The 12828-nt window shown below is 42.5% G+C and overlaps 1 protein-coding gene across 1 annotated transcript in view; it reads left to right on the forward strand.

The window, feature by feature from the left end:
* ADCY5 (adenylate cyclase 5) overlaps positions 1-12828 on the forward strand; it is a 307979-nt gene that overhangs the window by 234192 nt on the left and 60959 nt on the right. The gene's annotated exons all lie outside the window — the stretch shown is intronic.

Below are 12828 nucleotides of genomic sequence, written 5' to 3' on the forward strand. Positions count from 1 at the left end.
TTCTTGCAGGGAATACAGGGAAATAAAGATGAAGGAAAAAAAATTTTAATAGGCAATTCATAATAGTAACATAATAATAACACTTAGCACTTCTGTAGTAATTTGCATGGTCACATTGGTTTACAAACATTAACTTATTAATCATTGATTAATCAAAGCTTTTAAAATAAATGAATTTCCTTTCATCTACATTTCAAGTTAATTCAGGGCAAAATTAAAAATGTGTCTCGGTTACAAATGGATACGTCTCTGAGATTGTAGAATCCTAGAAGTGGAGGGCTGGAAGGAACCTCAAGAGGTCATCTAGTCCAGACCCCTGCACTCAAGGCAGGACTAAGTAATAACTAGACCATTCCTAACAGGTGTTTGTCTAACCTGTTCTTAAAAATCTCCAATGACTGAGATTCCACAACTTCCCTAGGCAATTTGTTCCAGTGCTTAAATATCCTGACAATTAGGAAGTTTTTCTTAATGTCCAACCTAAACCTCCTTAACTGCAATTTAAGCCCACTGCTTCTTGTCCTATCCTCAGAGGTTAAGGATAACAATTTTTCACCCTCTGCCTTGTTGCAACCTTTTATGTACTTGAAAACTGCTATCATGTCCCTTCTCAGTCTTCTCTTCTCCCAACTAAACAAACCCAATGTTTTTCAATCTTTCCTCATAGGTCATGTTTTCTTGACCTTTAATCATTTTTGTTGCTCTCCTCTGGACTTTGCCCAATTTGTCCACATATTTTCTGAAATGTTGTGCCCAGAATAGGACACAGTATTCCAGGTGAGGCCTTATCAGCACAGAGTAGAGTGGAAGAATTACTTCTTGTGTCTTGCTTACAACATTCCTGCTTATACAACCCAGAATGATGTTCGCCTTTTTTCCCCCCCAAGAGTGTTACACTGTTGACTCATATTTAGCTTGTGATCCACTGTAAGCCCCAGATTCCTTTCTGCAATACTCCTTCCTAGGCAGTCATTTCCCATTTTGTATATGCACAACTGATCATGCCTTCTGGGAGTACTTTGCATTTGTCCTTATTGAATTTCATCCTATTTACTTCAGACCATTTCTCCAGTTTGTCCAAATCATTCTGAATTTTAATCCAATCCTCCTAAGCACTTGTAACCCCTCCCAGCTTGGTATTGTCCGCAGACTTTATAAGTGTACTGTCTCTACGACAGCCAATTGGAAATTACAAACTATATACACACATATATTTTGCACACATAATTATGTGGCATGTCGCATACACCCCCATATATTTTTGAAATTGCAGTGCTTACTGAATGATAGGAGAATTATTTTTTTGTTTCCACTAAACATAATTAGGTATAATTGAAGGTCTCTGTATTTTTCTGTAAACTGCTTATCATTAAGACTATGTTTTAGTCACGGGTATTTTTAGTAAAAGTCATGGACAGGTCATGGGCAATTAAAAAGTCACGGCCCCTGAGCCCTGTCCATGACTTTTACTAAAAATATCTGTGACTAAAACGTAGCCTTAATGAGGGGGGCGCTCCTGAAAACTGCTGCTGGGGGGGCAGCCCGGGCCCCTGCTGCCACTCTGAGCGGGGGGTGGCCTGTGGCACTGCCGCTGATTCTGGTGGGGGACGGCCACTGGCCCTGCTTCCACTCCAGATGGGAGGTGGCCCGTGGCCCCACCACCACTGCCACTTTGGGCACGGGGCAGCCTGTGGCCCCACTGCCCCTGCCGCTGCAAAATTCACGGAGCTCACAGAAAGTCACGGAAGCCGTGACTTCCCGTGACCTCCGTAAATGATTCGCAGCCTTACTTATCATTGACATTACACACCAAAAAAACGATGTTAAAAGAACATTATTCAAGTTGCAACATTAAGCACTCAGAAATTAGGAAATTCCGTCATTCAGGTGGCCTGGCTCACCGCAGCTAGGAGCAGCCATTACAGGGAAAATCCAACTTCACCCCATAGTTCTGGGCTGGAGGGAGTATGCTCAGCCACGCTGCGATGATTGCATGCAGAGTCTGGTCACACAAAGGGATTGTGAGGGGCTCAAGTATACTCAGTGAGGATAGAATCTTTGGAGATTTTAACTGGTAAAATCTAAAAGTCTCTATGGAGCATATGCAAACTGTGATTTTCTCCCCCAAAGGCTGATAACATGGCCAAATGTAGGCAGACTTTCACAAGCATGGCAAAAAGCACATTGCTGACACAAAGGCCACTCCCCAGCCAAATTTCAAGTCCCTGCTCCAAAGCACGGGGACACTAGGAGTGGAAATTATTACCAGACATTTTTAACAAGGGCATAACAAAATGTTCCTAAAAATTCAGCCAAATGCAGGCCTCTGCATGTAAAATTTCAGCCCAAACAATTAGTTTGGTGAAGTTATAAGCAACTGAAAACAGGGTCTTATAATGGGAAGTGTCAGATAACCTTAATTATAGGTGGTGCTACCAGTCTGCCTATAATATCTTTTACCTTCACAATAATGAAGCCTAATCCATTTGTATCCCCATAGTCATGTGATCTTGTTTAATGAATGCAGGCTTTTTTTCCCTTCCCAAGCTCTTTAAATGTAGTTCCATGAAATAGCCATAACATATTATCTGTCTGGCAGTACATTTTGTTAGTGGACAAATCTATGTTGTTTTTTCAGTAGTTCGGACTCAATAGGCATGATGTTATTAGCAAATCCTAATCAAGATAGCATGTAATTATAAGGAGAAGTTTCTTTTGAATTGGCTTGAAAAGGGTTGTTGCATCATCCTATTCAAAAAAGAGGAGTGAGCATGCCAAATGGTATTATGCTTCATGCTGTTAATTACAGTTTGCCATGTCTAGCTCGTTGTTCAGTTGGAAAAACATAATTATTTATTGACATATCAAGATAAGATTAAAAAAAAATGTCCTGCCAATTGCTTGGGGGTGGGAGAGAGTTCTGGAACAAGGGAAGACAGTGTCACTTTCTCATTCCTTTACATATCTTGTACCTTAATTTGCAATGACTTTTACCTTTAGAAAGAGTCTGCAGCTCAGAAATTCTTTCCTGGTAGATCAACCTCCCTTCCTTTTAGTAGCAGTTAATACTTCTTGGTTACACTGATGGGAGAATTTAATTTGAGAGACTGACGTTGTCTACAACTCTTTGTGTCAGATTCATTCCCAAAAACCAATTTGAAACTGACTCAGTTTTGTTTTTTACTTATTTTCAGGTTTTGAGACCCCCCACTATCACTTTTACACAACACTTTCCTTTTGTTTGTGATGCTGTAGCCAAAAATAACACCTGCATTCTCCATGGAAAAGATCATTTTAATGTCCACTAGGCAGGTGGTTTGCTGTTTCAATCATAGGTGGGATTTTTTTCTCCCTTAAGGTAAATTCTCTTCTGCAGCGTTGTAATAGTTAGCTTTCTGCCCTGCCACATGGGCAGTGCAGTGGATGTGTGTGGTATAAAATACATGTTGCCGCTATTGTATTAGATGCATACCCTGTGTTGTGTGCACACATGCACACTATGTCTGTAAACTATATGTCTGTGAGTAAAATAGACATAAAATATGGGTGCACAAAAATATGTATAGGTGGACACAGGTTTTATCAGCACTTACGTGGGATGATGTCATGGCTTTGACCTTCATGAGTAACAGTCATCCCAAGCTCCTGAAAATGTACCCTTCCCTCCATACCACTCACTGTGCATTTTTTCCCATTCCCAGTCCATGATGGTGTGGTATAAAGGTTTTGGCGATCCCTCGGGGTCAGGGATGCTCTTCTGAATTGCATTTCCTCAGCAAAGACATTTTGGAATCAAACTTCCACATTCAGGAGGACAGAGAGAAATGTGCTAATGGCAATTTGATTATTTTTTTAAATTCTGGACATGGGGGCTCTGAGGTTTGAAATATATTAATGTTACTGGATGAGATGGATTAGTGGTTGCAGTGCCCATACCTTTTTTTCTATAACTTTGTAAGCTTTATCTTGTCACTTCATTGTAACATGACACTTATGTCATGATGCAATGCAACCATCCTTGCAGTGAGACACCAGCCCAGTAGAGCACTTCTCACCAGCAATGGGGCATTGTTAGCGGGAGAGCACTGGGTACTCTGGGAAGTAGCTAGTCCTCATGTTCTCTTTGTGCTCTGGGGATGGGTTTCCAGAGGGTGAACTAAGTTGGGCTAGAATCACACTGTGATACCAACAACGCAGAACATCAAGTTGACACATTTGGGTTAGGTTTATTATTCTCAAACAAGGAGTGTTCACATGGGCCAGGATATCGTTTTTTTTTAATATGGTCTTCCACAGTATTCTTGCCAGCAAGTTAAAAAAGTATGGATTGGATAAATGGACTATAAGGTGGATAGAAAGCTGGCTAGATCGTCAGGCTCAACCGGTAGCGATCAACGTCTCGATGTCTAATTGGCAGCCAGTATCAAGCAGAGTGCCCAGGGGTCTGTCCTGGGGCTGGTTTTGTTCAACATTTTCATTAATGATCTGGATGATGGGATGGATTGCACCCTCAGCAAGTTCGCAGATGACACTAAGCTGGGGGAGAGGTAGATACGCTGGAGAGTAGGGATAGGGACCAGAGTGATCTAAACAAATTGGAGGATTGGGCTAAAAGAAATCTGATGAGGTTCTGCAAGGACAAGTGCAGAGTCCTGCACTTAGGATGGAAGGGGACCGACTGGCTAAGCGGCAGTTCTGCAGAAAAGGACCTGGGGATTACAGTGGAGGCGGTGGAATCTCCATCCATAGGGGTTTTTAAGGCCATCTTGACAAAGCCCTGGCTGGGATGATTTAGTTGGGTTGATCCTGCTTTGAGCAGGGGGTTGGACTAGAGACCTGCTGAAGTCTCTTCCAATCCTAATCTTCTATGATTCTATGATCTTCTTCCTCCCACTCCTCCATTCTTGATCTTCCTCCCAAGTAGAGCAACAGAACCCATCCAGGAGGTGGCCAGCTAGTACCAATCACGGCGCACTGCACCACTGCCTAGGCCCCTCTGTTTCTGGCACACTGCCATACATGTGACTCCTCCCTGTGGGGTCCAGATCCCCGGGACTCTGCTTCATTCCCACCTCAATGTAAACTGCCTCAGCTCCTCACAGGATTTCCACCAAACCCTCTTTCTTTGCTCTTTGCCAGCCTCAGCACTATATCCCTCTGGCATTTAAAGGCAAGGGAGGATGGGAAACAGACACCATGAGAAATACCTGCCTGCTCCAAAAAAAGTAATGGAGAAAATAATCTGCCCTGTGTGAGAAACTGCTGTCAGTTGGCAGACTCTACTGTAAACCTTACTGGGCCACTGTTCCCTGGATGGGCCTGTGTTTGTTGCTTGTGATGCCTCTTCCAGCATAAACAGTGTAGAGCAATTAGAGTCATCTCGCTCATGTTAATTAGCCAAAGCAAACCGAGTGGAAGAGACCTGGACAAGATCGGCATTGTGACTGCACAGAACTGGAAAAGAGCCAGAGTAACTATGTGAAAGAATCTGCTGTCAGCTGGTTTCTATTTTTGTTACTCTTAGGATATTTGTTCTTTCTAAAGCAACGGTAGTGGACCCAGGATAAACTAGTATTTATTCCCCCAGGGAAACACAATTTTGTTTGCACGGTGTGTGATATACACAAAGGAACAGAGTTCCTGCTCCTCACTGTTACACACTCAGGTTTTATTTTTAATTTAAGGGGGTTAATAACACAGGTGGCTTGAAAACGTGGTGATTATGAGGATGTTTTCACTTGTTCAATAGTAACAATACTTTGCTTTTCTGTAACACCTTCCAGACTTAAGATCTTGGAGTGTGTTAGGATGTATGAATGGATTTTAGTCTCTCACACACCCAGGAGGTCAGGGAATATCTTTGTGTCTCAGTGCCCCCATCTGTAAAATGGGAATGTAAAAACTAAATCTCCTGGCCAAGGTCACAAACACAGTCTGTAGCGGAGTAAGTGTGGTACCTCTTTGAGAAAAGGAATCTTATGCTCTCTCTCAGGACTGCCCATCTGAGCTTGACACTGGCTCCTTGATGAGTTCCTGGGAGCCACTGCCAAATTACTATAAAATGCAGCAGATTGCAGCCAGCCGTATCTTTAATAAGAAAGTGCAACCCACAGAGATCACATGCCGCAGCACACAGTGTTCGTCTGGCTGCAAGTGGAAGGATAACATTGTTACCAGAGGAATTGACAGGCAGGATGGTTCGGGTAGACTGGTAGGAAGCACTGCTTATTGCTGCTCCACACATGTATGCCGTCCACAAGTGTGTGCTGCCGACTCATGGGTAGGGGGCCAAGAGCTTGCTGACTGTGTCCCTGACTCAACAGACCAGCAGACTTCATGGGGCCCCCATCCTAGCACTCAACAAGCACTTGAAAGGTGCAGCAAGTCCTGATACATGCACTAGGGGGAGAAGTCTGCCTCTGCCTTCTGATCTCAGTCCATTCTCCATAAATGTACAACATGGCGGGAGGCTTTTGTCCATGTAGTCTCAAAGGAAGGGTGACGAGTGTGAGAGTCTTTGGTTTGTAAATATTGCGCACACACAAAAACTACTTTGCAACCTTAATCGTGTTCTTTTAACATAAAGCACTCAACATCAGGAAATGCCAGTCCCCATGTGCCTCTGCATTATGGGAGTTTTTAATTACATGATAACATATTAGTTTTTTTCCATAGGACTTTTGCCGCATTCAGTGGACAGAATGGAAAATACTCACTTCAGGAGTGGTTATTTAATATTTTGTTTTATCCTCATTGCCCTATGCATTATTTTCTGCACATCTTTCAAACCCTGCTCTGAAGACAGAATTTTGAATGTCCATACTAGATCCTGTGAAAAAAGTAGTAGGTGACTTGCTCTTCTCTTTGTGGAACTAAAAATAATTTGTTTTTATCAAGAGTTCCTTTTAGTGCCAATTGTCTGTCATGGTGGCAGAGTTCGGCACTTCACCTGAAAATACACAGATTGGAAAGTGCACTTGTGGCCATTGGACAGTTAGGTTTTGACCTTTAGAAAAAGCAGTGTGACGTGCATCATGCTATCTTTCTAGTTGCTCATGCATAAGTGCTGGCATGGGTTCCAAAGGCTACCATATGTTCATTATATTCCTCTTATGCCAACAGAAGTATAACTGCTTAGGTTGACAGCTAGCACGTGTCTCAGGGAAAAGGTGGGGCTTCAAGTAAAAAGCCCTTTTAAGCAAGCAGGAGCAAATTTCCCAAAATGTCAGCTGAGTGCTGGTGTGAACTCCAGGCATCTCTCCCCATTATTGTTTCACTTCGGGTATGTCTAAGCTGCAGTTAAAATCCCATGACTGTACCATACCAGCTGATTCAGGCTTATGGGGCTCGGGGTAAGGGGCTTTTTAACAGCAATGTAGATGTTTGGGCTCCAGGACTCTGTGAGGTTGGAGGGTCCTAGAGCTCACACTGCAGCCTGACCCTGAATGGCTACACTGCAATTACACAGCCCCTTAGTCTGAGCCCAAGTCAGCTGGCATGGGCCAGCCTTTGGTTTTTAATTGCAGTGTAGACGTACTCTTAGAGGGAGAGGATCTGAAACTGAGTCGTTTTAGGAATAAAAAAAATTGAAATGTGCAATGCTAATTTGAAACCAAGCATCAAGACTTCACATGCTTGGATTCTTTCATGTGAGTGGGTGGGTGAGATGCTGAACAGCTGAGCAAAGGTAATGGAAAGATTTGAGAGCTGCTGAGTTAAGCTCCGGACTGCACATGGGACCTGTAGAGAGCAGAGGCTGAGCTGCAGGTTCAGTGGACTCTCCACGAGAGCTTTAAGTCTCCAAGACTATTTTCCTGCTTAGTGGATTTAGTTCTACAAGAGGGGAAGGCATGAGCAGCTCCTGAAAGGTGTCAGGCTCCCTCCACTCCCATTGTAGAGAATGGGAGACGGAGCTGTTCAGGAGGCACTCAGCACCATGCCAGAATCAGGCCCATGGAGAGGCAAGCTGATTTTAGAGGTCTGCTCCAATAGGGTGACTGCTCTGTTAGCTAAAACCCAGGGGTTGGGAAGAGGAAAGAAAGGAATTTTGGGTGCAAATGTCTATGATTTTAACTTTGATTTAACTGAGGCCTGGTCTACACTGCACAGGTCAACATAAGGCAGCTTATGTCAATCTAATTATGTCAGTGTACATACTACAGCCTTGTTCTGCCAAGGTAAGTGCCCTACTACACCGACACAATAACTCCACCTCCACGAGAGGCATAGCACTTAGGTCAGTAGAGGTAGGGCGACGCAGTGTCTGTGGATAGCTCTGTGTACACACTGCATTCCTTACATTGGCTGTTGGCTGTCTTGTCAGCTTCACGACTCCATACTGGAGCTATGAAATTGACAAGAAAGTGGGGCAGCTACAGCCCGAATGCCCCCGGCTCCCTGCTCCCAGCTGGGCTGCTGCCCAGAAGCTCCCTGCTCCCCACTCAGGGAGCCAAGAAGCCCAGGCAGCTGCCCTCCCCCCACTCCCATCTGGGAGTGGGGAGGCAAGAAGCACGGGTGGCTGACCCCTGCTCCCAGCAGGGAGCTGAGAGCCCAGGGAGCAGTTGGGCTCCTGTCGGGAGAGCCCTGGCTTTCAGTCCCCCAAACTGGCCTTCTTCAGTCGGTGGAAGCATTCCTAGTGAGGACACGTAGCGCCGACAGAAGGAGGGCGGTGTGGACATCAGCCACTGCAGTAATTACTGTGGTGGCTGTAAATCGACCTAATATAGGTTGACTTAGGTATAGACATATAGATATCTGACTTTTACCCTTTCTGCCAGGATCACCTGGTGATACAATTGCAGAGCTAATTCCAACATAAAATTGAAACACAGTCAAATGCAGTTTAAAAAATAACCTGACAATAAATGTGTTAAAGTTATAGCACATTGGAAAAAATATTTTGGATACTATTAATGCAACAATTAAAGGCCTACATAAACACATTTGAGACTCCATGTGGTTTCATTTGGAGCTCCGTGGGCACCCAAGAGCAGAATGTAGTACCAAATATTGTATTGGATTTTTACATCCCAATAAAAGAGCACTTGCATGGCTGCCTGCTCATTCAGCCGTTAAAAAAAAAAAAAGACACTTAGTACCATGCACTGCGTTAACTCAAACGACTGTCTCCATATTGTGCAACGAAAGCAGCCTATTTACACCATTCCTTGCCTCCACACTGCCTCACAATGACTCCCATTATTCAGGAAATCAAGGTTGGAAAAAGTCTCAACACAGCAAACCCTCCTAACTTTACTCCCCCAAGTATTTCTGTTCTATCAACTATGATTTGAAGAAAAAAACATAGTGGGGCAAATATTCCTCTCATTTACCTCCGTGCAATCTCAATGAAGGCAAGAGGATTTACTCCTGTGAGTGAGACAAAGGGGGGCTGATCAGTTCTCATCAGACCTGAACAAGTTCATCATTATTTTCTTTTCAAGCAATCATTTGATAATCATTGTCTACAGTGTGGAATAGGGCAGCTGAGAATAGACTTGACCCACTATTTTTTCCCCATCATTTTTAGATTCTGAGAATTGATTTGTAATTTGTTTGACTGCAGAAGTGAGAAAATATCAATCATTCTATTCTAGTCTAATCTTTATATGTTTTTATACCATGCTCATCACTATGGTGTATGAGCTCGTAGGAAATCGCCAATCTAGTTTGTTTTGTTCTTACAGCCAGATCTTTAGGTAGCTCAAATTCAGTAAGAAAACTCTTCCCAGTTACACCAGAACAACTCCCTTGATTTCAGTGGGGTTGCTGTACTTGTGTGGAGAACTTTGCTTCATATCTATGATCCATATTCTTCTTCTTCTTCAGTGTCTGGAGAGTGCATAGAACTTCATGGAACCACCATAAAAATGTTTAATACCTCATATAGGCTAAATACAATGAAAGTCTAACTTTATTCTGGTGGATCAAGACTGGCAATCATCCTGCATTAAGTTCTTTAAAATAAAGTTAAAAGTCAGCACTTATTGTTTTACATATAATTAGCATATAAAACCTGAAGTTCTTCAACTGATAGCTGTATGGTAATGAGTTTAAGTGAAGGGGACTTTACATTTATTACATTCTTATTTTTACTTGAAAACCTTGGAATTGCTCTAATAATACAGGAACATTCTAGACCATTTTGTTTTGAACGGCATCTTTTGAACAAACCATTTCCCCAAATGCTTTACATAATTAATGTAAATAATGTATCAAAAGCTTAACCTATTCCATATACCGAAAAGTCATTTAAGACATTAAATCAAAAGTGTCAAATGCAGTCTAGAATGTGGACTGAATTACATGTTTAATTACTGTCTATGATCCAAGTATACAAAAATAAGGCCATACGTTACCTACCCTTAATGCACAGCAGAACTCCCTCCGATATCACTGGGAGCTTTGCACAAATACCAAGGTAGAATTGTGGCACTTAGTTAACAATGAATGCCAAAACTTTCTAACAGGGGCTCTGATTTTTTGAATGTCACAGTTCTTGGATGCTGAACCTTCAACAAAATCATTTCCGTGATGCTGCAGTTGAAGTCAATGAGAGATGTTGATTGTTGCTCAGTTGCTTTGATTTCAGGCTCAACGTATCTAAGATTTTCGAAATGGCATTAAAATAATTTTAATGCCATTTCGAAAATAGAAAATAAAGTTGTTGTTGCAGTCATCATCACTTGGTGGGAGGGGATTAAGGATGGGAAGGAATGATACAGAGCACTTCCCAGGTTTACTGATATTTCTGTCTTTGTTTCTTGGCCATTTGAAAGTTAATTTACCAAATTTGCAAGCCCTGTTGTGGTAGTTGTATGCACAGTGTAGGCCCATCACTCTGACCTGTTCCATGTGAAAATATGGCCCCTGAATTGTCATCATCAAGATTAAAAGTTCCGTGAAAACTGGTAAGTGTGTGAGGCTCACACCCCTCAGGGGTGTTGCTTCTGGCTAAGACAGTGCTACATTTGGAAGGTTATCTTAACAACCATAATGACAAGAAACGTTTTGGGGGGCAGGGGATTCAGTGAAAACTTTCATTCTGCAGAAAATGAATCTGTCGCTGGGCCAGATATATCCACCATGTTGACCAAATCTAAGTCACGAGCCAGCAGCTGGACCCCCGGTACTAAATAATGTTTAAGGAACAACTCGTCACTTTTTACTGCCTGTGAAAAGTTCCGATCGGCACCGTTGGAACTAAACCCCTCAAGTCACGAAATGGGTACAGCGCAGGACAGGAGCAGTGGAAGCTTCCTAGACTACCTTGCAAATATGCCTCAACCTTGCTCTGCGGGTGCACACTTTTGCATAGTTTGTTCTTCATGCTGACTCATTCCTTAAAATCTTTGCTGGGGCTGCCAATTGTTATGGTGGTGTGGACAGTAGGAGGTAGATTGACCAGAGGCTGTCACATCCTTGAAGCTGAATGAAAAGGTAAAAGGGAGATGTAAGATTATTCACCTTCCTTCTTAAATTCACAACAGTTTAGTTATTGCAACAAGTGTTCTCAAAGTTGCCATTATTATTTCAAAAGGCTCTTGACTTGAAACAGAAATAGTGATCTGCTTGTCATATATTTGACAAATGTTTTATCACTTTCTTTAAATAATCTGTATCGATCGGCAACTTCAAATAAACTCAGTCAGTTTATAAAGCAAGCAAGGAGATTAGAATGATTTGAATTGTTAGAGCAATAGGCACTCATATAAATCCATATAATAAAATTTTGGAACAGAGACAGCAATATAATGGTCAGTCTTTCTCTCCCATTCCTTCCAAGCACTGTAATAAAAAATAATTACTCGTGACTCATTCAGTGTAAAAGTAGGTTTTAAAATGTATAGGCTCAAACAGATAGAAGACCTGTTAAATCATCTCGTCCATCCCTTGTTAATACTATTGTCTTGGCTTTGTGCTGCCAGTGCAGCTAGGTGTGGATTAATATTCCTGAATTTATATGTGGTGGATTATGTTAATTTTACAGCAGTTATCAGATTTCATTACTTTATGATTGCAATTAGATCACGGAATAGTGTAGTCCCCTATGGAAAGTGGCGGAAGCTCTGGCACTGGGGACATTTAAAATGAGACTTAACAAAAGATTAGATAACACACTGTCTGGAACTTTCCTTCTTTAGTTAATACATTGTGATAAAAGCCTTAATGTGTTTCCAATTCATTTTTAGACAGAGCTAGAGGATTTGTACCCAAAAGAGGATCCATTTCATTGTCTTTATTCTAGAACTGTCCTTCACCCCCTTTGAACTCTACCTTTCTGATTTTTGTCGTGACCCCTGCTGTGTCACCCTTGCAGCAGCCACGAGATTGGTCTGGGTGGCATCATGGATAGGCCATCAATTCCATTTTGTAGTGTGGCTAATGCTTTATAAGCAGAGTGGTGCTGCGCTGGTGAAGACCCGGGGCATCACTGACGTAACTATTCAGTAAACCACGGAAGAGCAGGCCTGAGATGACTTGCATAGCCAGATCCTTCCATTGCAGCTTGAGCAATGCTGACAAGGGAGGCAAAGATCCATTTGAAACCACATCATGAATTCAATTTTACCACTTTGTCATACCACTGACATGCTGTTTTTGTCTTAAGGCTTGGTTTTGAGAGGTGCTCAGTGCCCACAATTTCCTTCAGGGTGTGAATTGTGGTTGTTGAATTGGGAGACCCTCTGGCAAACCTACAAAGCTGGTTTCCAGGTTCCAGCAGCAAGAGTGCCACAAGAGGCCTGTAGTGCCATATCAGGATTTAAGGGGAGACATTGTCTCAAATATTTGGGGTCCTGATCATGTAGGACTTTAAATATTACAAGG

This window comes from Malaclemys terrapin, chromosome 11 (genome assembly GCF_027887155.1).
Source record: "Malaclemys terrapin pileata isolate rMalTer1 chromosome 11, rMalTer1.hap1, whole genome shotgun sequence".
In the NCBI taxonomy this organism is placed as follows: domain Eukaryota; kingdom Metazoa; phylum Chordata; order Testudines; family Emydidae; genus Malaclemys; species Malaclemys terrapin.